We start from the raw sequence: 27,856 nt of genomic DNA, 5'->3' as shown, positions 1-27,856 counted from the left end.
CCCTCTGTTCCCTCCACCAATGGGATTGAGTCCTCTACTGTATATGAGTGTTCCTCCTCCTTCCTGCTTCCATTCAGACGAAGATCCTTGGGATCGAAATGTTAATAAATTGACCAGGAGCCTTTAAAATCCAGTGTGCGGACTCTATTTGTTTTTCGATTCAATTGTCCAGCACCTGACTTTTTGTAGATGTGCATGCTGTCCTGTTTTTTCAGTTGACTTTTTTGTCACATTTCCCATATTCGGACTGGCCTAATTTGGCTCTTTTTCAGGGATTGGGGTAGTTCTAAAGAACAGCCAAAAAAACATTTTTTCCCCAAAAATAAAATTTGCCAAGAATCAATTTCATTAATGGGAGACCCTAAAGATAAGAAAAATCATTGTTGTAATTTGTTCTACCTCGGGTAGGGGTATCTCAAAATCTGAGGCCCCTTTCTGCTAGACTATAAGGATGTTATTATATTTGTCATTATACTGCTTTTTAAAACTAAAAAGATTAGATAAAATTTGACTTACTGCCCTTCACTTTGGTATAACCCCATGCTTTTTCGTAAGGCATGCAAAAGAGGAATACAGTAACTCCCAAATGAAGGTCAAAGGTCAAGATTTAGCTAAATATTTTTATATGGATAAATAACTTGACTAAAAAAACAAAGAATTGCCACATATTTAATGATCTGCCTGCAACTATTTTGTCTGGATGACAAGAAAACTTTAAAGTCATTTTTCTCAGCTCTGCACTCTGGTGAGTTACTGGCTTTCTCCTTTGTAGGGCAGTACAGGCGTCAAGGCAGTTTGACGCACGTCAGAACGCTCTTGGTGCGCATTTGTCAGAACGCTCTTGGTGCGCATTTGGCCGTTTAAAACACCGGGTGGACTTCAAAACACAAGCGTCAGATGCTCCCAGTGCGTTTGGGGCTTAAGGCCACCTTGGCAGCTGCTACGAGCCTGCTAGTGTCAAAATCTCCAAGTTTCTTTAAAAGCGTCAGTGGTCTCAGTTTAATGTATGCAAAGGATGTGTAATTGGCTCGTTAAATCCTGGTTGCTCTGCAGCTCTCTTTCTACAGTCTATGCAAGAGTTTGGGTCTTACTTTCAGTCAGACTACCGTAAATTTCGGACTTTTTCCCCGTTTTTTGGCCCTGCGGCTTATATAACGGTGCGGCTTATCTATGGATTTTATCAGCTAACGGCCGCTCGGGGACCTCCAAAATCTATGGATGTTGGTATGAGGCAGAACGAGAGCAAGACAGACATTACGAGAGCGAGACCCTGATTGGATGATGTTGCAAAAAATGTGCCTCGCGACCTGATTGGAGCACTGTGCCACTACGCTCTCTCAGCCACTACAGTAAAACACCCTCCCTCCTCCCTCGCTCCGGGGGGAAAATGGCAGCGATTGAGCCTGAAAGACAGTCTGAATGAAATTGAATGTAACATTCCCAATTCTATGTATTACATTCTAAAAAACGGCAACATTTTGGAAGGCTAAGCCACACAACTAGCTCGTTGTAATCTAACATCATGCTTCAAAAGATGGAGAACTGGCTGTGTTACGACGATGGCGGCGAGAAGAAGAAGGAAAGAAGGAAATCGAGCAGCAGCACGTAACCTTGGCATCAGGGTGTTGACACAGAGAGCAGACGGCCGAGGTGTGTCCACCGTTCAGATCCGACTGAAGGCCAAAACAGTCGCCACCGAAATGAAAATTGAACATTTTAGAGGTGGACCATCCTGGTGTTTCAGATTTATGAGACGAAAGGGACTGTCCGTCAGGGCGCGGACGACTGTGTGTCAGCAACTCCCTCCCGACTACCAGGAGAAAATTACAAACTTCGGCGAATTCACACAAAGAAAGATCAAGGAATATTCCATCGGACCGGAGCAGATCATAAATATGGATGAAGTGCCTTTGACGTTCGACCTGCCTCTCACTAGGACTGTTAACAAGAAAGGTGAATCGTCCATCACGTTGAGAACCACAGGTCACGAGAGAACGAATTTCACTTGTGTTCTTGGCTGCACAGCATCTGGAGTAAAGCTCCCGCCGATGGTGATTTTTAAGCATCTCACAATGCCAAAAGAAAAGATCCCCAGCGGGATATGCTTGTTTTGTTGAAATGTTAACACATTGAGTGCCAGCGACGCCATATGGCGTCATTAGAAATTTACCGTAGGCTGCCAGCGACGCCAAATGGCGTCAGTAACTCCAAATTGTTTTTTTGACGGGGGGGTGTCGATCTAAGCTTCTTACATCGCCTCTTACAATATTGTAGCTATTGGAGGTCTATAACCTATTTTACAAACCCATTAGGTGGCGACAGCACTCTCCTGATAAGAGAAAGTGGAGCCAAACACACAGAAGAAGTCGCTGGGGAAAAAGGAAATCGCATCGCATCCGTCCGTATGCATCGACATGCATGAAGCCAAACGCCAGCTGTGCCCGCAGCAGCTGCATCCGCTGTCACAACTGAGCACCTCCGTGTCTGCTGCGACAGCACATTCACATAATCAGCCTTATTATTCTCAACTCGAAGCATGGGAGCCCGTGACAAACACACGCGGAACCAAAAAGCTGGATGTCGCGCACCATTCACTGTGTGTGCACAGCAAACTCAGCAGAGAGCCAACAGACACACCCAGGAGGAGGCGTGTGCAGTTGAGAGGGGGGGGGGGGGGGGGGGGCACGCAGAGCACGCAGAGCAGCATACACTTTACCCAGACAGACCCAGACATCAGAAAATTAGCTTCAGAGTCAGTGATGTGCTTGAAATGTTTAATTTCACAAAAGGCTCATTATCTCAGCTCGTAGAAAAAAAATGCTGTTTTTGGTTCAATCAAGCTATCTTCTCCGGCTCATAACTAAAGAACGGAAAATGGGATCAATAAACTTTTTTTTGCAGGTGATAGAAGAGAGTCTCATCGTTATTTGTGCGTGTTCAGTGTGTACAAGAAATTATATGACTGTTTTAAAATGCATTGCGGCCTATGTGGCACAGCAAGCAACCTTTTGCCCAAGGGCCGTGGCACTCAAAGTGTTAATAAATGGGAGCTTCCCCAAACAGCCATCTCTTTCCCGACAATCCCCTCTGTGCACGAACCCTTACATATGGTAATTAAACATCAAAACACCCGCGGCTTATAGTCCGGTGCGGCTTATATATGTAACAAACAGGCAATTTTGCTGCTGCGGCTTATACTCAGGTGCGCCTTATAGTGCGGAAATTACGGTACATTAAGTTTGGATCATTTAGATACGAGGATGCCTTGCTCCATGTGACCATATCTTTATCCAGCCGAATTGCTGCCGGTGATGTGCGATTTGATGTGCGGGAATGAGTCGATTGTTTCTGACATAGTTTTTCTTTATGACAAATATGGAATGCCTTGACACCACTGGTAATGTGACATGTTATATAACAAAAATCCGCCCATGGTGTGCCACTGCTGAATGCATATAGAACATATGCCCTGGGAACATTGAGCCCTGGGAACAGTGATACTCTCCCATCCGAACCACCAGTGGTTTGCACCAATCAGCGTCCTGAGGCAATTATGGCTCGGATTTAGGTGTGACGCCAGCGAGAGCGAGCCCGTGATAGACAGATGCTTCATCCAATCACCTGCGAGGTATTTTTGAAAGTGCCTGCCATTTGAAACAGTTTCTCGAGCAACTCGTTCCCAGATGGTTATGTGAAAACAAACAATCTGGCAGCGTCAGGTTATCACTTTCCATCTCACTCTGTCGACCTTTCCGTCTTTCCCGTTTCCCCACCCCCCTCTCACCATGTACTACATACCTTCTCTCACAGACTTACAGTTGCACACACACGCACACACACACACACACACATACACACACACACACACACACACACACCCCACAGACACACACTACCTCCTTGTCCCCATCATGGGCAACATTTTTCCTATTCCCCTTCCATTACCGGCTGAAGGTCATCCTAATGGGGCCACTGGCAGACCAATGGAATTACAATTTAACACAAAGACAATAAGACATTGATAGGACAACCCCGACACCTCACACACACACACACACACACACACACACACACACACACACACACACACACACACACAGTGATCCTTCTATTCCTCTCACAAGTCCCTTGCCCTCCATCACTCTTCCCCTCTTCAGTCATCCTCCCTCAGCCGTTCTCTTGCTCCATCGCTTTGTCTCTCCTTCACTCAATTTATTGACTCTTCCACTCATGAGCTTCTTATTCACAGTTGCCCATCAGTGGTGAATGCCAGAGTGTGCTGCCGCTTTTACCGCTTATCCACAGCAAGACAATGGCGACATATTGTGGGTTCTCTGATTCGAACCCATCGGCCATTCAATTGTGATTACTTGTGTTTTCTAATGAATGCCATTTGGCAGTTTATATTGCTTGGACAAACAAACCTGCATTCTCAGCACAAAGACCTATTATCACAATGGAAATTGAAACCATAACTGATGGGGCCCTATCTTGGTACAGGCGATATCCCCTATTTACTAGGGGTGGGAATCGCTGAGTAGCTCACGATACGATATCGTCACGATACTTGGCCCTCGATAACGATATTATCACAATACAGCGATACTGCGATAATCGATATATTGGAAGACGATACATCACGATACCTGTGTAACTGAAGAGAAAAAAATACCCCTAAAAGGCAAGAAGCAGGTATTATGTATTTATTAGCAGAATTGACATGAACTCTCTCAGAGTTCACTCACTCACTCATACCATTTTCGATACCACGGAGGAAAAGTTACACATTAAGTCTTTTTATTATTATTATTAAAACAAGAAAACCTATATAACCTACCTACCTATAATTTCTAAAAGTAGATATTAATGATCAAACATTTCCATTCATGTAGCCTACAGTATTTATGTTTTTGTTTCAACTACAAACATAAATAAACATCAACTTGAAACTATGTTTGAACTACCACACACAGCATAATATTTTAGCCTGTTTATTAAAAAAAAAAAAAAAAAAAATTTTTTTTTAAATAAACATATCGATACTTGGTGCCAGTGTATCGATAACGTATCGCAAGTGGAAATATCGTGATACCGTGAGTATCGATATTTTGTCCCACCCCTACTATTTACACTTGCACACCTGTTTGTGCGTGCCTTAAGGCAGGGAAGATTACAGTCCACGGTCCAGGTGTGCCGAGTTTTGCACCCCCGCTTGGTAGCAGTTAAATGCATCCCCACCTCACGGGAGCATATTGTAATGATTTATACAGAAATATAACTGTTTAAAAATGATATAATTGTTTGGGTAGACGTTACCTCCCTGTTTTTAAGTTAAAACAGTCCCAAAATATGGTGCCAATGCAATTACTCGCGGGGAAGCATATGTGACACTTCCTGTCGGTATAGGGACCGCAACTCGGGTGTTTCAGTTTTCCACTAGGCCTAGGGGGATCTAAAGTCTATTTCTTGAAAACATTTGTTTTTTCATTTTTTACAGTAGTACACCATAGCTTATTTGAACTATCCATTCCATATAAAATTAAGACGTTTTGGGGTCATTAAATAGGTTAATCTTGTTAAATAAAACTCAAGTTGTTTTAGTACCTGGAAACTAGTGGCGAACAAAGGATCACTCTTGTATTTGCATACAGAGTGTCGATTGGCCATTCGGCTTTTGTTTACATCGGAGTGGCAACGACTTTCCCCCTCCCACTGCCAGGGACTGTCGTCTCTCTCGCATGGTCTGAGTGCGTTAGTTAATGCAACTAGCTCCCTGATTAACCCAGGACAACACAAATGCTGAAAGGCGTCTGTGCGGATGCACTTTTTTAAACTTTATTTGCGAGTACTGCCGGGCCATTTTCCTGACGTGCAGAATTCCCAAGGAATGCCAACTGTAGCGTTAGAGTTTCCCCGTGAGATGATCTTGTTGGAGTGAGTTTCATATCTAACAACATGTCTGTGCGTGCATGTGTGTGTGTGTGTGTGTGTCTGTCCGTCCATCTGTCTGTCTGTTTGTCTGTGTTGTGTGTTTATCGCCAAACAAAGTTTGTGGATGGCTCTCTGGCTAACGTTAGCAAATTACTTAAAATAAGAAGTGACATTGAATCCGTTGTAAGCACACAGAGAAGCCATTTTGGGCTGTCGTTGTTGTGGCTCTCATTGGCCAGGAGACGTTTTCGCACCAAAATGGTGGTAGCGCTATTGTCTAAAGCATACAGTTGTCGAAGTGTTTTTTATTTGAGTAAACAAGTTGTGGTATATCATGGCTCTGTTTGCCATGGAGAGATGCTCCTGGGTGTGTTCTCTGACTGGGCAGCCCTCATACACGCCCTTATAAAAACTCCCTTAGGTTAAGTTACCTCCCACTCTCATACTGTTATGCCCCACTCTATCATCCAATCAGCTCCCTTTCCTAAATGTATGTGTCCTCCAGTAGAGCAGCTGCATGTGTCACCTGTCATTCAATACTGACTTCACACCTAAACCCTTTTATACATGGAAAGAGGTCTGGGATGTCTCCTCTCCCTATTCCTCTCCCTGTCAAACAAAAGGTCTAACTTCCCCAATGATGGCAATAAAACGTCCCTACATCCTCTGGCCCCTTCAAGAGCTGAACCAAGCGTGCGCATGTGAGTGCATGTGGGTGTGTCCTAGGGTTTTGTGCTACTCTCCACAAGTGTCTATTGGCTTCGTGCCGTCCTGACTTGTATGTGCGTTCTGTGTCCTGTGTGTATCTCCAAATGCTTTTATGACATCCTTCCTCAACCTTTCACACTCAGGACCCATGTGAAACCCCCAGAAGCCTTCTGTCTAGCCTTCTGTCTTCTTGCCAGCTGTTCTCCACTACCCAGCTAACCCCCAACTAATCAACTAACCTCTTATCAGACCTTAACCTCTTACTAGTAATGAATAACTAGTAATTTAATGATTAACACATTCACTGCCAACAGTTTTTCCAATACAGTAGGTAGCTTCTGCCAAGGTTTTTTTTGAGGATTCTGGCTCATCTTTCAAGAGCAGAGGATTATTTTCTGCTAGGACTTTGTGAAGACAAAATATCTCAAAAGAACTAATAGAATGTGTGCTTTCTCTGTCTAAAAGAGTTAGTTTTTATCATGTTCTGTTATGTAGGCATTAGCAGTTGAATACAGCATGGTTTGAGCGTCTGAGAAGGAAAGCTGAGATAAATGCTTTTTTGTGAATTTCGATAGAACAGGCAGAACAGTCACTTTAACCATTTATTTTTGGCATCAGTGAGACATCAGACATCTAAACAATAGTTCTGAACAGTAATTTCCTCCAAAATAACAGCACCCCCACCCCCCTCTCCTTCAAACTCCTCCCTCCGTGGGTGTGTCTCTGGTGGCTGCAGCGTGTGTCACAGGCGAATCTCTGCTGCCTGTCTGTGCTGCCTGGCGGCCGCTCGTCGGGCGAGTCTGGATCGGGCTCGTTCGTTTCGGTTGTGAGCTGGGATGAAGCTGCGTGCGATTCTGGGCTTTTTGCTCCGTGTTTCAAAGTGTGTTGCACCCAGAGTCTATTTTTGGAATCCCCCACCGTTGTGCGCCAGCTCCCAGCGCAAAAGCGTTTTCGCCAAACCATTTTCATGAGAATGGTTTCCTCACGCTTTTTCCTGCTGTTTTTGCTCGGCTTTCTCTAGTCTGGAGAGCACTGTCGCCACTTAGTGGGTCGGTAAAATAGGTTATACACATTCAATAGCTCCCATATTTTTATAGGAGATGTAAAAGGGTTTGATCCATGTCCCACCGTCAAAAAAAAAAAAAAAAAAAATTGACGAGTTAACTCGTCGACGGCAGTCAACCGTTGTTTTTTTTTGACGAGTTAACTCGTCGACGGCAGTGAACGTGTTAAATAGACCAGATACTACAAGATGTTTACAGAAATGCATGAAACCCATGACCATCTATCGTTTTACATTACATCATTTGGCAGACGCTTTTATCCAAAGCAACTTACAATAACACATTTTTGTCAGCAATAGAGAAATCAACTATGCAACACAGTCTATGACAGCTACAACTTCTAAAGGAATAGTGGTAAAGTTCAAGAAGGGCACAGATGGAGCCTGAAAAGGTGTGTCTTTAGTCTTTTCCGAAAGATCGGCAGTGATTCGGCCATCCTGACCGAAGGTGGGAGCTCGTTCCACCATTGGGGGGTGCCAGGGATGAGAAGAGTCGCAAAGGGGAGGAGCGACTTTTGAGCCCCCGTAGTGGAGGAGGGGCGAGGCGTCCCGCACTGGTGGAGGAGCAGAGGGAGCGGTGAGAGGTTTGGAACCTGACCATAGATTGAAGGTACAGAGGGGCTGTCTGGTGTACTGCCCTGTAGGCCAGAACCAGTGTCTTGAATTTAAAGCGTGCCGAGATGGGAAGCCAGTGAAGGTCCCGGAAGAGGGGAGTGACATGAGAGAATTTGGGTTGGTTGAATACCAGATGGGCTGCAGCGTTCTGGATGAGCTGAAGCGGTTGGATGTCAGCGGCAGGAAGGCCGGCCAGAAGCACATTGCAGTAGTCCAGGCGGGAGATGATAAGTGACTGGACCAGGAGTTGTGTCGCTTCCCTGGTGAGAAATGGGCGGATCTTGCGGATGTTGTACAAGGAGAACCTACAGGAGCGAACTGAGCAAGACAGCTGGTTGTCAATGATCACCCCGAGGTTCTTAGCTGTTTGGGAGGGAAGCACAGTGGTATTGTCAATGGAGATGGAGAGGTCTGCTAGAGGGAAGTCTTTCCCTGGGAGGAAGAGTAGCTCTGTCTTACCAAGATTGAGCTTAACTCATTCTCTGCCAAGGACGTACCCGGACGTACTTTTAACAATGGCGTTCTGTGCCAAGGACGTACTCGGACGTACTTTCATGTTTTGGTTGTTTACATTACATCAGACACTTTCCCAGCCTGTGACATTGTTTCAAGTCAAACTGATAAAAGGAACCCGCTAGTTTAGTATTTATAGTATAGTCACCCATTTAGCAGTAGCTAGATGAAGAGAGGCGGTCGCCGCGGTGGCCGGCGTGGCCGCAGCGCTGCTGGGCGTCCTCAAGGCCCACACTTGGATTCCCCTGGGCCCAGTTCCAGCATGCACCCCGGTCCACGCCAGCGGACAATCGAAGAGACCATGGGGCTTCGTCGTCCCGTGCCCCTGCCCAGGGTCCAGATGGAGCCTGTGGTCGAAAAACAGAGTCCGACCCAGAGTTCTCGGATGGCGACGATGGCGAGGAAGACGCCGGCGTTTATTTTGTTGTTGCTCCACGACGGAGCGCCAGGGCAACGAAGGCTCCCCTTCACAGCGTTCTGATCCGTCTGACACAGATGAATCGGAGGAGGAGGGAATGGGTGCCACTTCGAGAGAGCGATGACAATGGTAAGAAATAGCCTATTTTTTGTATCGCGTTTGAGATGAAATGATCACACACAGCCGTCTGTGTCACATAAACATTTCAAAGTTTACAGCACTAACGTAGCTATTGTGTGATCTTCTGTGCTAACGTTAGTTATGAGAGGTAACGTGACAGCAGGTAACGTTACAGCACTCGTTATTCCTGTGTGTGTGTGTGTGTGTGTGTGTGTGTGTGTGTGTGAGAGAGAGAGAGAGAGAGAGAGAGAGAGTGTGTGAGTGTGACCACATAAGGGTTCATTGGTTCCATTTGTTTATGCTTTTATCAAGCTAAGCTAAAAATCCACATGGCAACTGTAAAAGTAAATTATTTATTTGATTTTGTGCACATATTTATCATACTTTGATATTTTGTGTTTTCAGACTCTGAGTCGATGGAGGCGCAGTCCAGTCCTAGTCCCAGTCCTGTGTGTAGTCCTACACCACCTATTTCGGAAAGACCATGTCTCGAAATAGGTTCCAACTTATTCTGAGGTTCTTCCATTTTAATGACAATACTGTAGCAAGGAGGCTGCGGCGAAGCCTCATCTGTCAAGAAACCCCAGGGGCAGACTCTCTCTCTCTCTCTCTCTGTAGCCGCTCACTGGGCGGGATGGACCGACACAGCTCCCTCAAATACATTCTCTTATTTTTTATTTTTTATTTATTTATTTGGGAAAACAAATACTGTATATGTCTGATGTGTCACTGAGGCAAAAAATAAAAGGCTCAAAAGAGAGTTCTGCTTGAAACGGTGTCCTTCACTAAAAACCTCTTTTTCTCCTATTTCTCTTCCGAGGAGGGCATTTTTAGTGAAAACAAGCTAACTTCCACTGCTTGTAACTAAACAAGGAAACATGGTAGAGTTTCAGTTTTTTACAAGGGGTAAGAAGAGAGTCTCTGCTATATTGTGAGATATGTTGTGTAATTTTATTCCTAGCACAGAATATTCTGTGGGTCCTGGAAGATCAGGAAATATGCTCAAAATCCTGGCACTGGGAGCACACAGACCGAAATGACCCTGGCAGAGAATGAGTTAAGGTGGTGGGCAGACATCCAGTCACCAATGTCTTTGAGACATGCAGAGATGCGTGCCTCGATTTGGGTGTCTGAGTGGGGGAAGGAAAGCTAAACCTGAGTGTCATCGGCGTAGCAGTGATAGGAAAAGCCATGAGATGAGATGACATGACCGAGAGATCTGATATAGAGAAGGAAAAGCAAGGGGCCCAGAACAGAGCCCTGGGGGACACCGGTGGTAAGAGGGCAGGATCTGGAGAGAGATCCTCTCCATAAGACCCGGCATGAACGGTTAGAGAGATAGGAAGCAAACCAGGAGTGTGCAGATCCTGAGATGCCAAGGTCAGATAGAATGGAGAGAAGGATTTGGTGGTTGACTGTGTCAAAAGAAGCGGACAGGTCCAGGACGACAAGGACAGAGGAGAGGGATGAGGCCTTAGCAGTGTGAAGGGCCTCTGAGTGCAAGGAGAGCCGTCTCAGTAGAGTGAGAAGCCTTGAAACCGGACTGCAGAGGGTCAAGGAGGTCGTTTTGGGATAGATAGAGAGAAAGTTGATCAGACGCTGCTCGTTCGAGGGTTTTGGAAAGGAATGAGAGAAGTTTTGTTACTTATGGATCGAATTATATATATATATATAATATATATAAATATATATATATTAGGTCTGTCAGCGGTAACGCGTTAATCGCGATCCGATTAGGGGCCGACCATAACGCGTTTTTTTTTTATCGCGTTAATCGCATGCCGCTATTTTGTCCCTTCCCGTACTTGTAGTCAAGCTGGTCGCAGGGGTTTCCTGTCCCCTGTCTGTGAAGGCATGGAAGACAAAGACAGCAATACACTTCTAAATGGCTCGTTTTACTTTAAAAAACTTCTTTACTTTAAAAGCCTTCTTCGGCTGTGTCATTTTGGGTTTCGACTGCACTGTTTACAATTGTGCATTTATTTTCTATTCAATATATATTTTGTAGACATTGTTACCTCCTGTCTACATTGCACTTCTATTGAATTGAAATTAAATCTAAAATTCAACATCACAAAGTACATTTATTTGCATTCATTTAATTCCCAATCACGACACACTGGTAAGAATGATTAATATCTAATTAAAAATGCTTTGAAATGCAAAATAATGGTATTTTAAACATGCAATACAAAGATGCGATTAACTATAGTTAATCGCAAGATTAATCGCGATTAAGAAAATGTATCGTTTGACAGCCCTAATATACATATATATATAAGAAAGTAGTGCCCTGTGCACAGCTGTGCTGCTAGTCCCGGGTGCAGCTGGAGCAGGAACAGCAGAAATAGCAGTAGAAAGGAAATCCAGCGCACACCAGGTTGTCAGAATAGACTTCTTTTATTTAAGTTGCATAAATATGGCGAACAACGCGTTTCGCTGTTGCTTCATCAGGTTCGCTTTACAAATGAATGGCACAGGGGTGGGTTTAAAAAGGCTGTACCATCAATTATCAATTATCAACAGGTGAGTAACATTACAGATCATGTGACAGCATGATTTGCAGACCATGTGACAGCAAGAGAATGCAGTTCATACATGTTTCAAAAGACAAGTACATCAAGTTAAATATAGCAATATCAAGTGTCACAATTACATAGATTAGAAAATAGAAATTTTTAAAAAAAATATGTGGAAGAATTTCAAAAGGACATGGTCAGACACATTTATTTACCTAGGACAGGCTCCAGAATGGTCACCATGAAACCACAGAACAGCTTATGCATCTAGTGCAATACCTCAACTCTTTTTATATATATGGGGGGGGGGGGGGCGGGGGGGTGTCCGTGCCAGGGAGATATAGTGCCTCATCTCACTCTCCCTATACAAGGCATCACCTGCAGGTAGAAAACATAAAGTTAATACATCATAAAAATGAACTCAGATCAAGTATTTCATTCAAACCATTGGGCCAACTGTGTTTAAGGTGTGTATCCAATATGCTTCCCTCCTAAGTAATTGGTTGATGATATTTCCCTTTCTTGGATTGGGTAAGACTCTCTCAATGCCTATAAATTTCATAGAGGCTGCAGAGCCATGATTTCTATCTTTGTAGTGGCGAGCAATTGCATAATCCATGTTGCTATTTCTTATAGCTGCCTTGTGTTCTGCAATTCTTAATTTAAGATTGCGTTTAGTTTGACCGACATATATGAGACCACAAGGACATTTAAGCATGTAGACTACATGTGTCGTCATGCAGTTGATGAATTCTTTTATGTTGTATTTTTCTCCTGTGTGTGGGTGGTTAAAATGTTTTGTATTAAAGGTGTTAGAGCAATGTATGCATCGACCACACTTGTGATTTCCATGGACTTCCTGGGAGAGCCAGTTGGTTTTTACTACAGGTTCTCTATACATGGATTTAACTATAGAGTCACTGATATTTCTACCCCTTTTGTAACAAAAACGGGGCAAAGAGGCAGCAAGATGCTTGAGGCTAGGGTCACAATCCAAGATTCTCCAACTAGCATGGGGTCGCCATTTGCACCAAACTATGCCAATCTCTTCATGGGATTTTGGGAAGAAAAATATGTTTTTAATAACAACCCTTTCAGCCATGAAATTTTGTTTTTTAAGAGATTTATTGATGATATCTTTATGTGTTACACAGGTTCTGAAGAAGATCTCCATAAATTTTGTGGGTATATCAATAATACTCACCCCTCCTTGAAGTTCACCATGGAGTATGACAAAGAAAGAATTAATTTCTTAGACCTGTTGATTTCTATCAATGTAGAGAGAGAATTGGATACTTCCATTTTTCGCAAAAAGACAGACAGGAATACCATTCTTCATGCACAAAGTGACCATCCGAAAAAGATGATTGACAACATCCCTTATGGCCAATTTATTAGACTGAAGCGTATATGCAACAGAGAATCTGACTTTGAATTAAAAGCTCAAGAGATGTGGAGACGCTTCAAAGACAGAGGGTATAGCAACAGATCTCTAGATGTAGCTGTTAACAAAACCAGAACCCTAGAAAGAAAACAACTACTGTACCCTCCTCAGAAAAACATAGACAATAAAGTCACCTTTGTGTCAGAGTATAATAATGTCTCAGGAGAAGTCAAGAACATCTTAAGAAAACATTGGAGAATCTTGGATTGTGACCCTAGCCTCAAGCATCTTGCTGCCTCTTTGCCCCGTTTTTGTTACAAAAGGGGTAGAAATATCAGTGACTCTATAGTTAAATCCATGTATAGAGAACCTGTAGTAAAAACCAACTGGCTCTCCCAGGAAGTCCATGGAAATCACAAGTGTGGTCGATGCATACATTGCTCTAACACCTTTAATACAAAACATTTTAACCACCCACACACAGGAGAAAAATACAACATAAAAGAATTCATCAACTGCATGACGACACATGTAGTCTACATGCTTAAATGTCCTTGTGGTCTCATATATGTCGGTCAAACTAAACGCAATCTTAAATTAAGAATTGCAGAACACAAGGCAGCTATAAGAAATAGCAACATGGATTATGCAATTGCTCGCCACTACAAAGATAGAAATCATGGCTCTGCAGCCTCTATGAAATTTATAGGCATTGAGAGAGTCTTACCCAATCCAAGAAAGGGAAATATCATCAACCAATTACTTAGGAGGGAAGCATATTGGATACACACCTTAAACACAGTTGAGCCCAATGGTTTGAATGAAATACTTGATCTGAGTTCATTTTTATGATGTATTAACTTTATGTTTTCTACCTGCAGGTGATGCCTTGTATAGGGAGAGTGAGATGAGGCACTATATCTCCCTGGCACGGACCCCCCCCCCCCCCCCCATATATATAAAAAGAGTTGAGGTATTGCACTAGATGCATAAGCTGTTCTGTGGTTTCATGGTGACCATTCTGGAGCCTGTCCTAGGTAAATAAATGTGTCTGACCATGTCCTTTTGAAATTCTTCCACATATTTTTTTAAAAAATTTCTATTTTCTAATCTATGTAATTGTGACACTTGATATTGCTATATTTAACTTGATGTACTTGTCTTTTGAAACATGTATGAACTGCATTCTCTTGCTGTCACATGGTCTGCAAATCATGCTGTCACATGATCTGTAATGTTACTCACCTGTTGATAATTGATAATTGATGGTACAGCCTTTTTAAACCCACCCCTGTGCCATTCATTTGTAAAGCGAACCTGATGAAGCAACAGCGAAACGCGTTGTTCGCCATATTTATGCAACTTAAATAAAAGAAGTCTATTCTGACAACCTGGTGTGCGCTGGATTTCCTTTCTACTGCTATACATATATATATATATATATATATATATATATATATATATATATATATATATATATATATATATATATATATGGACCCCCACTTTGAGAACCCCTAACTTAAGAGAAGTGTTTTTTTGTTTTGTTTTTGTCACTGGATTGTGGAGTGCACACAACCCATCTGACAGAGACTGACAGCTGAAATGGTTTGGGAGTGGTTCATGTAAATGAGGAGCTATTGTCCACTCCCCCCTTACCTGGCTGCCTCCCGTGTGAAAAACTTCTCCAACTTTGAGGGCCGATTTATCAGCCTCTTGCTTTTCAGAGTGTGAACAATCAAATAAGCATATCTCCTTCAAATCTTTTGAGATTACAATGTGTGACACATAATTTGAAAGCCCCTCCAGCCCAGACTGGTTGTTGTCGGTTCTTTTTGTTATTTTTAAGAGGAGAAAGGGGGGGGGGGGAGAGACAAATTAACCTGGTCACAGGTAGGTGGCACTCATTTATCCTTTCCTCAGTCATTCTCCCACTAGCTGCCATGGTGAAGGGGTTTCTGCTTGGACCAGCAGTAGAGGGAGGAGGGGTGGGGGTGGGAGTGGGACTGGGCCGGTTCATTGTAGCTGCAGGCTCAGCTTTAACAAAAAGAAGTTGCAAAATCTTAATGGGTGCGTTTTTATTATTAATTTAAAAATCCTAAAATATCCTTCTACCACACTGTGCCAATAGCATCATTCAGCTAGGGAAAGCATAATAAAAATAAAGCAAGACAGTATCTGTCTGCCCCCCAAATCACTAAATATCCCCCCCTGCTCTGAAAGTAAAATTTCTGAACGACAACTGAGATGATGACCGTCACCTGACGATTTATATCAGACTGGATTTATGATGATTAACACACCCAAACAGCGGGGAAATGTTTACTACTCTTGTCTTAATCATGACCATGTTCACATAGTTACCTGATGAGGTAGACTGGGTAACGCAACCGTGGCATCATTGACAGGAGATGATGGAGGGCGAGCTAGCTTGTCAAAAACTGTGCATTTCTCCATTTGAATGTGATGCACTTTGGCTAAGTGTTTAGACAAATTGCTCGTGTTTCCACCTTTACTAGCGAAGGTTTTATTGCACTTGTGACAACGTGAATTGTCACCATCGACTCGAGTGAAGTACAACCACACTTTGGATCGCTTTGTTCTTTCAGCCATTCTTAACGTGTGCTCTGCTCAGTTGCATGTCTATTGTCTATCTGCCTACATGTGTGGTGTGTGCTGTAAGGCACGCCCAGCAGCCCCTCCCCTCTCTCAGTCCTCACTCCAGTACTCCTCTCATCTCGGCTGCACTGGCAGCAGCTGTGTCTCTCTCTGACGGAGAGCGCAACGCGGAAAAGATGATCCCTTTTCTTGTTAGGAAATCGCAAAAACACATCATATGCCTGTCTTACGGAGTTGGTGAGATAAAATGTGCAGGATAACGTAACGTTTATTTAGCAATCATCTAACCTATAGGAAGTCTATTTTCTTAATTTCTCCACTCCAGTACCAATAAGAGAACCGTTAACGTGAAAGCTTATTGATCCTCCGGTATCCCGAAATATGGCCCCGGGGCCCGTTTGGTACCGGGTCTCGGTACCCATCCCTACCAGTAGCCGTCACCTCACACTGCATGAAAACTCTTGAGAGACTTGTCCTCACTTACATCAGGCCCAAGGTGAGCGAGTATATTGATCCTCTACAGTTTGCATACCAGCCGAGCATCGGAGTGGAGGATGCACTTATATACAATGCACCAGCGGGCCCTTGCACATCTTGACACTTCTGATGCAACGGTGAAGATTACTTTCTTTGATTTTTCCAGCGCTTTCAATACAATCCAGCCAGGGCTGCTGTATGAGAAGATGATGAGGATGCAGGTGGAGCCAGCACTTACTTCTTGGATCAAGGACTACCTTACATGTAGACCGCAGTATGTGCGCCTCCAAAACTGTGTCTCTGAGAAAATAATGAGCAGCACGGGGGCTCCACAAGGAACAGTTTTTCCCCTTTCTTTTTTACTCTTTATACATCTGATTTCCGTTACAACTCAGACAGCTGTTTTCTCCAGAAATTCTCAGATGACTCGGCAGTTGTTGGATGTATTGAGGGGGGGCGGGAGGGGGAGTACAGGGCCACAATTGATGACTTTGTGGTCTGGTGCAAAGAAAACCACCTACAGCTCAACACCTCAAAGACCAAAGAGATGGTGGTGGACTTTGGGCGAAAGAGGCCCAAACCAATCCCTGTGAACATCCAGGGGACAGAGGTGGAGCTTGTCTCCAACTACAAGTATCTTGGAGTCCAGGTGGACAACAAGCTGGGCTGGTCTGCCCACATGGAGGCGCTATATAAAAAAGGTCAAAGCCAACTGTATTTTTTAAGAAGGCTGAGATCTTTTAACATCTGCAGGCCCCTACTGTGTTCTTTCTACCAGTCGGTGGTGGCCAGTGCTCTGTTCTTTGGGGTGGTGTGCTGGGGGGGGGAGGGTGCTCGCTCAGCTGACAAGAACAGAGTCAATAAACTCATCCGGAAGGCGAGCTCCACCTCTGGGACTGAGCTGGAGCAAATCCAGCAGGTGGCAGAGCGGAGAATGCTCTCTAAACTCCACTCCATCATGAGCAATCCAGCTCACCCACCCCATGCCCTGGAGGTGGTTCGGCTGAGCACCTTCAGTCTTAGGCTGATCCCACCCAAGTGCAGGACTGAACATTACAGGAAGTCCTTCCTGTTAGCTGCCATCAGGTTGTTTAATCAACACATCAAATAATGTCTTTATATGCTGTGCATATATGCACTTCCCTGCACTTTAGATATCTGTGCAATGTACCGGGGTATGTTTTTACTGTGTGTGTGTGTGTGTGTGTGTGTGTGTGTGTGTGTGTGTGTGTGTGTGTGTGTGTGTGTGTGTGTGCGTGCGTGCGTGTGCATGTGCGTGTGCTTGTGTGTGGGTGTTGCTGCTTATATTGTATTTTTATCTTGTTGGCTTGCCTGTTCTTTATCTAGATACTGTAAGTCACTTTATGCAAACTTTTTTTTGCACTTTAGTATTAATATTAACATTATTATTGCTGCACCTTTTTCTTAGTACTTGACAGTACTTTTTGTGTGCCTTGCTACATGTTTCAATGTCCTCATGTTTTCCTGTGTTTGTCTTGACATGTTGAATGTCCTGGCGTTGCACGTCTGTGCGTAATGATGTTTTTGCACTGCGCAGCGCGGAGATTATGGTGTGATCAAGCGCAGAGAGTGTTTTAGCGCTTAAGAGGTGCTTTTCAAAGCTCTTAGTGTAAAGTAATTGTGCGCTGCTGACGATAGGATAATGCCATCTATCCCCACATTCTAGAGCTGAAACGCCTGCTTTGGCATGTGGCACGCCTATGCCCAGTACAATTATAACCAGTGCTGTAGTGGTAAAAAAAAAGGTGGGTAAACTATACTTTTGACTCGAGGCAGCTTTCTCACGGGGCACCGGCAGTGTTATAACGGCGGATAAATAAGCTTCCGTGACCGATATACAAGACAAAATATGAGAGTATATAGAACAACTTAATCTATAATTTATAACAGGCATGCTCTTGTGCCCGCCCCCAATTTGCATTCCGCACGGCGTTAAACGAGCACAAACGCTAAATTACCGCTTTTGCGAAGATAGGGCCCATGGTGTCTATGTTAATATATGCAAAACCTGAATCAGCACTTCGCCCCGGAAGTAATCCCACAGGAAGCAAGGGTGAACGGTCGCCTTGAGAATCACATTTATAGCAATAGTTCATACTTCCGCCAGGCAATTAAACGTCATTCAATGATCAGGACAGCCAGAACTACACAAGTACACATTATCATATCTGATCTGAGGGGATACTGCCTACTCTCACCTAACGAACAGTGACACTAATTATGCTACCGAACTACTGTCTTGTTAGCTAATAGCCTTGACGGCACGGTAGCTCACTTACTGCGTTTACATGGACTTGAGTATCTCGGGTATGAGTATCCGGGGAATACTGCCCAGGTGGGCTTGTCAAAAAGGGCATTTCTGTGTAGAGTTTGCATGTTCTCCCCGTGTTTTCCTCGGGCTTCCGCCAGATTGGAACCCCCCGCTAAAAACATGGGGTTGGAAATCACTTTAGAATAGGGAACATATTCTGAGTTATAAACACTTAATTTGGACTTAATTGGACACTAGTAACACTTGTAGTTTTGTGTTTTGTTAGATTAGAATAGACAATATTTATTAAGAGTTATTAACCGAGAATAACTATTCTTGTGGTATTACCACCTTATAAGGCCCATGAGCAAAGCCTATTAACTCATTCATGGCCAGTTTAGGACTGCCAATATTTAGCACAGGCCAAAGATTTTCATAATTGTTGGTCATCTTTCAAGACCCACAGTAAATTATCTATTAGCACCAAAGTGATTTGCAATACCTCAAAATGAAGATGTACGTCTCTGGGTTCACCAGGAGAAAAAAAGTGAGCTTTTAGCATGTTCTGTACTCTACTTATAGCCATTTATATACACCCTGTTTTCACCAAAAAGGTCTCTCTGAGAAGACAAACAGGAGAAAAGGCCATTTTTGTAAACGACACAATCTCAGGCAGAACTCGCTCTCAATTCTTTTATTTTGAACTGTATTGACATCAGACATGTAAATATTATTCATTATGACACAAATGACAAAAAAATATATATATATATATATATATATATATATATATATATATATATATATACATGAAGTGCTTTTTTTACATTCAACAATACAGTTTACTCAGTGTGAGTGAGTAGACAGACAGACAGACAGACAGACAGACAGACAGACACACACACACACACACACACACACACACACACACACGATCCCCCTTTTATCTTCGTTACGTTGTTTCCGGGTCTGAGTACTGCTGGCGTCTGCTGCTGTGACTGCCGCTTCTGCCCGCCTTAGTTATTGTTAGCTGTTCGTGTGTTTATTTTGTTTCGTTCTGGTCCACCCGTCCTCGTCCATGTATCCCTGTCCTATCCTCCCTGCCGTTTGATCGTTCCCGTTTTCCCCTCGGCTATTCAACACGTCCTCACCACCCTCTGGATTACCCGTCAAACTGATCGATCATTTCCTCATTCCTCACATCTCTGGATTACTTTCTCGCTCTGCCCTACAGCAAGGCGACCAGTGCAGCGCGCCGAGGGGCGTTTCAATGGCGTTTCTCCTCTCTACAAGGGGCTAGGGACCTGATAACATGTCACAGGCTGGGGAAGTGTTTGAACTACGCGCTGCACTAATAAAAACAAAAACACGTCAAACACGTCATTGGCCCTCTGGGCTATTCCTGATAACACGTCAAAGACGTCTTTGGCCATGAATGAGTTAACTCATTGAGTGCCAGCCACTTTTGGAGAACGGACGCTCCCAGTGCCAGAGTTTCAGAGCGTTTTCAGTGATTTCTCGAGGCCCACAGAATATTGTGTGATATTACTATGTAAACACCGAACACGCAAAAAGAACGATGAGACTCTCTTCTATCATCAGCAAAAACAGGTTTATTGATATCATTTTCCGTTCTTTAGTTATCAGCCGGAGAAGATAGCTTGATTTAACCAAAAACAGCCGTTTTTTTCTAGAAGCTGAGATAATGAGCCTTTTGTGAAATTAAACATTTCATGCACATCACTGACTGAAGCTAATATTTTCTGATGTAGTCACACCTGAAAAATAATTTCCTTCAATAGAACAGCGAAAACCAAGGAATTTTGTTTGGCAAAACAATATTTTTTAGCTGCAACCAGCAGCGCTGGCCCCTGCGTGCGCTGCTGGTTGCAGCTTCTTGCTGGTCTTGATTTACTGCTGGTGGGCATCAGATATTCTAGCTTGCGTTTGCCAATCCTGTCCTTCTGTCTGGGTCTGTCTGGGTCAGTGTTGTATGCTGCTCTGCGTGCCCCCCCCCCCCTCAACTGCACACTCCTCCTCCGTGTGGGAGTGTCTCTGGGGCTTTCTGCTGCGTTTGCTCTGCACTGAAAAGTCCACTACATCCAGCTTTTTTACAGCGTTCCGCGTGTATTTGTCACCGGCTCCCATGCTTCCAGTTGAGAATAATAACAACTAATAACAAAATCATGCGGATGGGCTATCGCAGCGGACACGGAGGTGCTCAATTGTGGCAGCAGATTGGCTGCTGCAGGCACAGCTAACGTTATGCTTCATGCATATCGATGCATACGGATGCGATGCGATTTCCGTTTCCCCAGCGACTTCTTCTCTGTTTTTTCCTCGCCTTTCTGTAATCTGGAGAGCACTGTCGCCACCTAATGGGTCCCTAAAATAGCTTTTACACATTCAACAGCCACCATACTTTCACAGGAGATGGATCTGGCTTTGATGCACGTCCCACCGTCAAAAAACGCAATTGACGAACATACTCGTCCTTGGCACTCTACGTTACTAAACCAATTGACGAACATACTCGTCCATGGCACTCAATGAGTTAAGATCATAATTCATGCACAACAACTTGCTTACTTCCTATCAATAAGCAGTAATTAGGAAGTTATTGAGGGAAACCTCTTAGTTAATTGTCTACGAGTTGTAGAATATGATCATGCAGAATAAGGCATTAATAAGTGCTGTATAATGGCTGATAAACAGCTAATATGCTACTAATATGCATGATAATAAGCAGCTATGTTAGTGCTTAATAAGTGTACCTTAATATAAAGTGTTGCCACCGACTTTTACTCCTCAGGCTCAAGGTCATATAATGCGTTGTTACAAGACTCATTATGAATCGCACCACATAGAGTTTAAGCCACATAACTGACACTGACAGGGTTGTATTTCCACTATTTTGATCATATTTAACACAGAAATCTATGAAGTATGTGAACTAAGTGTGAAAGTGATGAAGTGGATAAGCGCGGTTCGATTCTCTGCCCGAACCCGAAACCAGCCCAAATTACCCCTCCATTCCTCGGTCCCGGGTTGTGCCGGGCCGGGCTCGTGGTCAGATGAGAACACGGATTTAGTTTAGATGAACAGCCAACTTACTAAGAAAATTTCGGGTTCGTGCTGGGCTCAGGCCCATAAATACAGCCAATGGGATGGGCCGGACCGGGCTCAAACAGAACGGGCTCGGTCGGGTCGGAGTTGTTTTCTTTTTGGGCCTGATCTAAGCTCTAATGAGCTTATGTTCATGCATGTTTATTTAGTGTCCATAATAACCAGGGTAGCTCATGCAGTTCACAATAAACCCAACACTTTATAGCAAAACCCTGTCATACGGGTTGTCTAAGACATGCTATGGAAATTAAGATTTGTGCATAGATTACCACTTATGTCTTCCATCTAAGGGGGTAAACCTCTGTAGGGCATCACTCATCTTGGAAATTCAAAGTAAGACGTAATCTAGTGTTTTCCGGTAACTCATACACCACTCAGACACCCACCACTGCCTCCGTCTGGAAGGGTCCCGTGGAGAGTCGAGGGAGGAAGGCAAGGACAGAGTACTTAGACATTGTGTGTGTGCGTGTGTGTGTGTGCACGGCACGCGGTTGCACTTAACACAGTCTCAGCTGATGCATAGTTTAGAGGAGATTCATTCCATCTAATTTAAATGCGTTACGTCTCCCCTGGTTCCGGCTGCCTTCTAATCTTACTTCGCCTGTCAGGAAGAACAGGACCTCTATGAGCATCAACAAGGAAACACAGCAGACTGAGATAAAGTTGCTGTCGTAGGGCCCTATCTTTGTACGGCGCTATCGTTTGCGCTGCCTTTGCACTGCGTTTGCGTGCCTCTTATTGCTATCGTCCTGTTTTGCGCTGTGATGACACAGGTGTAGGCGTGGCTCAGGCATGGTCCAGGCGTGTCGGTGGGCCTCTAGCCCATTGATACTCAACTGGCTATCTGTCTAGCCTATCATGTGTCTCGCGCAAGTGTCATTTAGCGCTGTGGGGAAGATACCGTCGGTATGTGGTGAGAGCAAAGAGAGGTTTGGGAGTTGCCCGTTCCAAAATAGGCGGTTCAGCGCAATGTGTTAGAAAAAATCACCTTGGGTGCTCTCAATTTTAACGCCAGGAAATAGCTGGTCTTAGCGCAAACAGAGACGTACGCCTGAGCGCACACAGTATTTTCCGGCGCAGTGCAGGAAATCCTCGCTTGGATAGGGCCATTACGCACGGCTCGCGCGCGGACACACAATTCCCTCCTCAGAATGCCACGTTGATTTTCAACTAACCTACAGAAAAAAACACCTTGAATTAACAATGAGAATTCGTTTGTCATGGTTTGTCACTGCCCAGGCACCGAGGCAGCGCTGTGCTGTGCTGTGCTGTGCGTGGTGGTCCCGCGGATCGAAATCAGTTTCTGGCAGAAAATCACTTTCTGACACAACACCGGCCAGTATAGTAACCATTGATAGTATACAGTAACCTCTCTCCCTGCACAATTGCACCATGCAACAATAGGTTAACCCGAGTGGACAATTCTGGTATAGGCTATTGAAATAAAATCTCACACATCCCTACCCTATTAAAGAAACGAATAGGCTATTTTAAAATGTGTATGTTATAGCCTATATGAGTGAAACGGCTAATTAAAAGGCTACTAATTACAAAAGCATCAATTTTCGTTACAATCCGAACTGGTTCATCCTCCAATTCTCTCTTCCCTCTCTCGTTCTCTCCCCCCTCTCTCTCTCTGACTCTCTCCCTCTTTCTTACAGGATAGGCAAAAAATAAGCCTTGGCTTCAGCCTATTCCTTATTTCGGTCATTGATTGTATAAATTCTATTTGTGTGAAATGGTTTGATATGTACATTAATCAATGACCGAAAATAAACCATTCATTCATTCATTCATTTCTTTTCTCTCTCTCACACTGTCACTCTGCTTGCACTAAGCAAGAAAGAAGCTGCTGCCTGTCACAGACGTGCAGGCGGTGGGTGGCTTTCGAGGGGAGTGATCTCAACTTGTGGTGAATCCTGTTAATATGAGCATAAATACGGCTATCGGGGTTTGCGCTGAGATGACGTGAAGTGCCTCGGCCCGACACGCCCACAATTAGGGCTTTGCCCGGCGCTATTCCAGCGCAAAACGGGCGCTAACACAAGTCGGGAAGATAGAGCCCGTAGTCCTTTACTGGATAAAACTGATAGGGTTTGGTTAAATTATGTTGAACATGCAGAGAACACACTCGGCGGCGTATGTTTGTCCGTCCAGACACAGAGTCCTTCCTCATACTGCTCACATCCATGCTGGAGACCAAGACAAAACACAAGTCCCTCCCCAGTGCTTAAAAAAAATTAAAAGATAAGAATCTCGTGCCGGCTCAATTTCTAGGGTGGAGACTGGAGAGGATGTACCATTTGTAATGGACATGTTGGTATGAGTACAGGATTACAGCAGCTCATTATTTCAGCTTATAGAGGATGCTGTCTGTTATTCCCTCATCACCTTCAATAAGTACTTTCATGCTGCTGGCTCGCTTTCCCCTGGAGAAGGCTGTGTAGCGCTGACCATGAGCAAACACTGGCTGAGGTAGGTAGATGCCAACTTGCTCATTCTCTTGCGCTTGACCTTTGTTGATGGTAACTGCAGAAAGCCAATCTCATTGATAAATGCCATCTGACAAAGGTGAAGGGAAGCTAATCATTTCTGTCGTGGTGAGGAATTATTGACAGGAAGATCATTTCACCTTGGTTGTCCCTACAGAAATCTCACATTCAACCGCCTTATCCATCATCTGCACCACCACCATCCTTTGTGCTGTTCTTGAGAGTATGGTCAGGACCTGCTTGTAGGTCCCTAAGCAGCTCGGGGTGCAGTGGTAGTGCTGTCGCCTCACAGCTAGGTCCTGGGTTCAATTCCCGCCTGGAACGCTACAGACCAAATGGGCTATCTCGTCAAAAGGGCTTTTCTATGTGGAGTTTGCATGTTCTCCCCGTGCCCTCATCCATACAACATCAGTATGGACCCCATCATCTGACTAATGATGACAATGTTTGAAGATGGTCCCTAGGAGCTGTACATAAATTTATTGTTTTGACTGATGATTGTATTTTTGTAAACTGTTGTATGCTGCCGTCTGAACAGGTCGCACTTGTGAATGAGACCTCGGTCTCAATGTGATTTTACCTGTTTAAATAAAGGCAAAATAAAAAATAAATAAATAAAACACAAGAAAGCTGCCCACTGCTTCTCTGCCCTAGAAATCATAACCGCAGTAACTACGCCAACACTGAAACTGAGAAAAATGGCTTTAAAGTTTTTTGACTGTCCAGCCAAATGAGATATAGGTTGAAAAGTGGCAATGTGCTTATTAAATATGTATACATTAAAGTATTTTTTGGGGCAAAAAACAATTATCAATTACTTGACCTATGACCCCAGAAATGCAGATACGGCGCTCTGTCTGTGTATTACCTTAAACAGATGTGTAAGTAGTACAAGGGAAACGTGCAGTAACTACAATCTAATGTGCTTCTCCTGTCTTGTTTTTCATGAGACAATTGTAATCGGTTTTGATTTCGATACCACATCATATCTGTATTTAATTGTTTTATTGTTTACATGTTTAAAACATTTAAATGGATGAGTAACAGATAAATTCAGGGAATCCTGAAGTCAGTTGATGTCATCTTCACCACTGGTGTTGCTTTTTGGTCATCATTCTGACACAATTAATTAATGAGCACAGTTATTATCTTAATTTAGAACAGATTTTCTTTACAAATCAGATGAGCTTTTCAGATTGATAATTCATACAAGAACATATATATTACATAGCATAATTATTTTGAATAAAATGCATTACAGACTGAGTCTGAATGCTGATAATTTATGCAGCAATTAAAAAGCTTGTCCTGATGAGCTACTAGTGATACCAAACAATAGAGAGCCGCAGGAATGAGTCCGGAAATCATCGATGCTAACAGTCCTGGTTCTTCACTGTTTTCGCCTATGGGAGTTTTGAATGGGTTTTTGGTGCAATGCTTCTAATAATCTCTCTGGGCAACGCTGGCTTAATCACTTTACTTTACTTTATTGGTATTTAGCAGACGCCTTTATCCAAAGCGACTTACATCATGATCATATACAGCACACAATAACATGAATAGATCAAATAGAAAAACAGTAGTAAAAATATGAGAAGCCAATATAAAAGGGGAGATTAAAGGTGAGAACAGTTAAAGGAGCAATCATATAAGAAACAGAAAATTCAATTACAAACACATGGAAAGCAGGCAGAGGGAAGGGAGGGAATTCAGGAAGAGTCAATATAAAGTCTGAAGAGATGAGTTTTAAGTTTCCTGCGGAAAATGGGGAGTGATGCAGCAGTCCTGATGTCCGGGGGAAGTTCATTCCACCATTTTGGGGCCAGGTAGGAGAAAAGTCTCGACCGAGAGCGGCTTCTGAGCCCACGTAGCAGGGGAGGGGCGAGACGTCCTGCACTAGTGGAGGGGCGGAGTGGGCGGTGAGAGGTTTGAAAAGTGACCATAGACTGTAAGTATGAGGGGGCTGTTTGGTGAACGGCCTTGAAAGCTAGTGCCAGAGTTTTGAATTTGATGCGTGCTAGGATGGGAAGCCAATGAAGCTCTCGGAAAAGGGGGGTGACATGGGAAAATCTAGGTAAATTGTAGACCAGACGGGCTGCTGTGTTCTGAATGAGCTGAAGAGGAAGTATTTCAGAGGCAGGGAGGCCTGCCAAAAGGACGTTGCAGTAGTCAATGCGTGACAGTACCAGTGCCTGTACGAGAATTTGTGTAGCTTCTCTGGTGAGAAATGGGCGGATCTTGCGAATATTGAAGAGGGAGAACCGGCAGGAGCGTGCTGTTGTGGCAATGTAGGCAGAGAAGGTGAGTTGGTGGTCAAGGATCACTCCCAGGTTTTTAGCTGTTTGAGATGGAGTTACGGTGTGGTTGTCAATGGATATGGAGAGGTCAGTCAGGGGGGATTCTTTGGCAGGGAGGAAGATGATCTCGGTTTTTCCAGGGTTGAGTTTGAGGTGGTGATCCGCCATCCAGACACCAACGTCTTTCAGGCAGGCAGAGATCCGTGACCCAATTGAAGTATCAGAGGGGGGGAAGGAAAGGTAAAGCTGTGTGTCGTCGGCATAGGAGTGATAGGAAAAACCGTGAGATGAAATGACGTGACCAAGTGAACCCATGTAGAGGAGGAACAGGAAAGGACCTAGAACAGAACCCTGAGGAACACCAGTGGAAAGGGTGCAAGGAGTAGAAAGGGAGCCTCTCCAAGAAACCCTGTAGGAGCGATCGGAAAGATAGGAGGAGAACCAGGAGAGTGCAGACCCAGTGACACCCAAGTCGGAAAGGGTGGAAAGAAGGATTTGGTGGTTAACAGTGTCGAAAGCAGCAGATAGATCCAGGAGTATGAGAACAGAGGAAAGGGATGAAGCCATGGCGGAGTGAAGTGCCTCAGTGACAGCGAGAAGAGCAGTTTCGGTTGAGTGAGCGGGTTTGAAACCAGATTGGAGAGGGTCAGACAGATTGTGATGGGAGAGATAAGTGGAAAGTTGACTGGAGACGGCACGTTCGATGGTTTTGGAGAGGAAAGAGAGGAGAGAGACAGGACGGTAGTTGTGGATGGCAGTAGGGTCGAGGGATGGTTTTTTAAGTAGAGGTTTTACAATGGCAGTCTTTAAGATGGTTGGGAATCGACCAGAGGAAAGAGAGGAGTTAATGAATGTGGTGAGGAATGGGGATAGGTCAGGGGAGATGGACTGTAGGAGGGCGGAAGGGATCGGGTCCAGGGGGCAGGAGGTGGCGCGGTTGGAAGTGATGAGCAAGTACATCTTCAGGTGAAAGGGGGGAGAAGGTGGACAGACCGGGAGTAGGGGGTGGATGAACTGGATTGGAGATAGGAGAGATGAGTGAGGGGAAGGAGGAACTGATGTCGTAAACCTTCTTGGTGAAGTGAGATAGAAAGTCATCGGCAGAAATGGCAGGGGGAGGGGGAGGGGGCGGGGGGTTAAGGAGGGAAGAGAAGGTGGAGAATAGTTTGCTGGGGTTGGAGGCGGAGGATTGGATTAAAGAAGTGAAAAAGGAGGTTTTTGAAGTAGAAACAGCAGAGGTGAAATTGGAGAGGATATGTTGATAAGTTGTGAGATCGTGGGGGTTGAGAGACTTTTTCCAAG

The sequence above is a fragment of the Poromitra crassiceps genome, assembly GCF_964638095.1.
Source record: "Poromitra crassiceps genome assembly, chromosome: 1".
Classification (NCBI taxonomy): Eukaryota; Metazoa; Chordata; class Actinopteri; order Beryciformes; family Melamphaidae; genus Poromitra; species Poromitra crassiceps.
The sequence above is the reverse complement of the archived record's forward strand: the minus strand, read 5'-3'. Positions refer to the sequence as shown.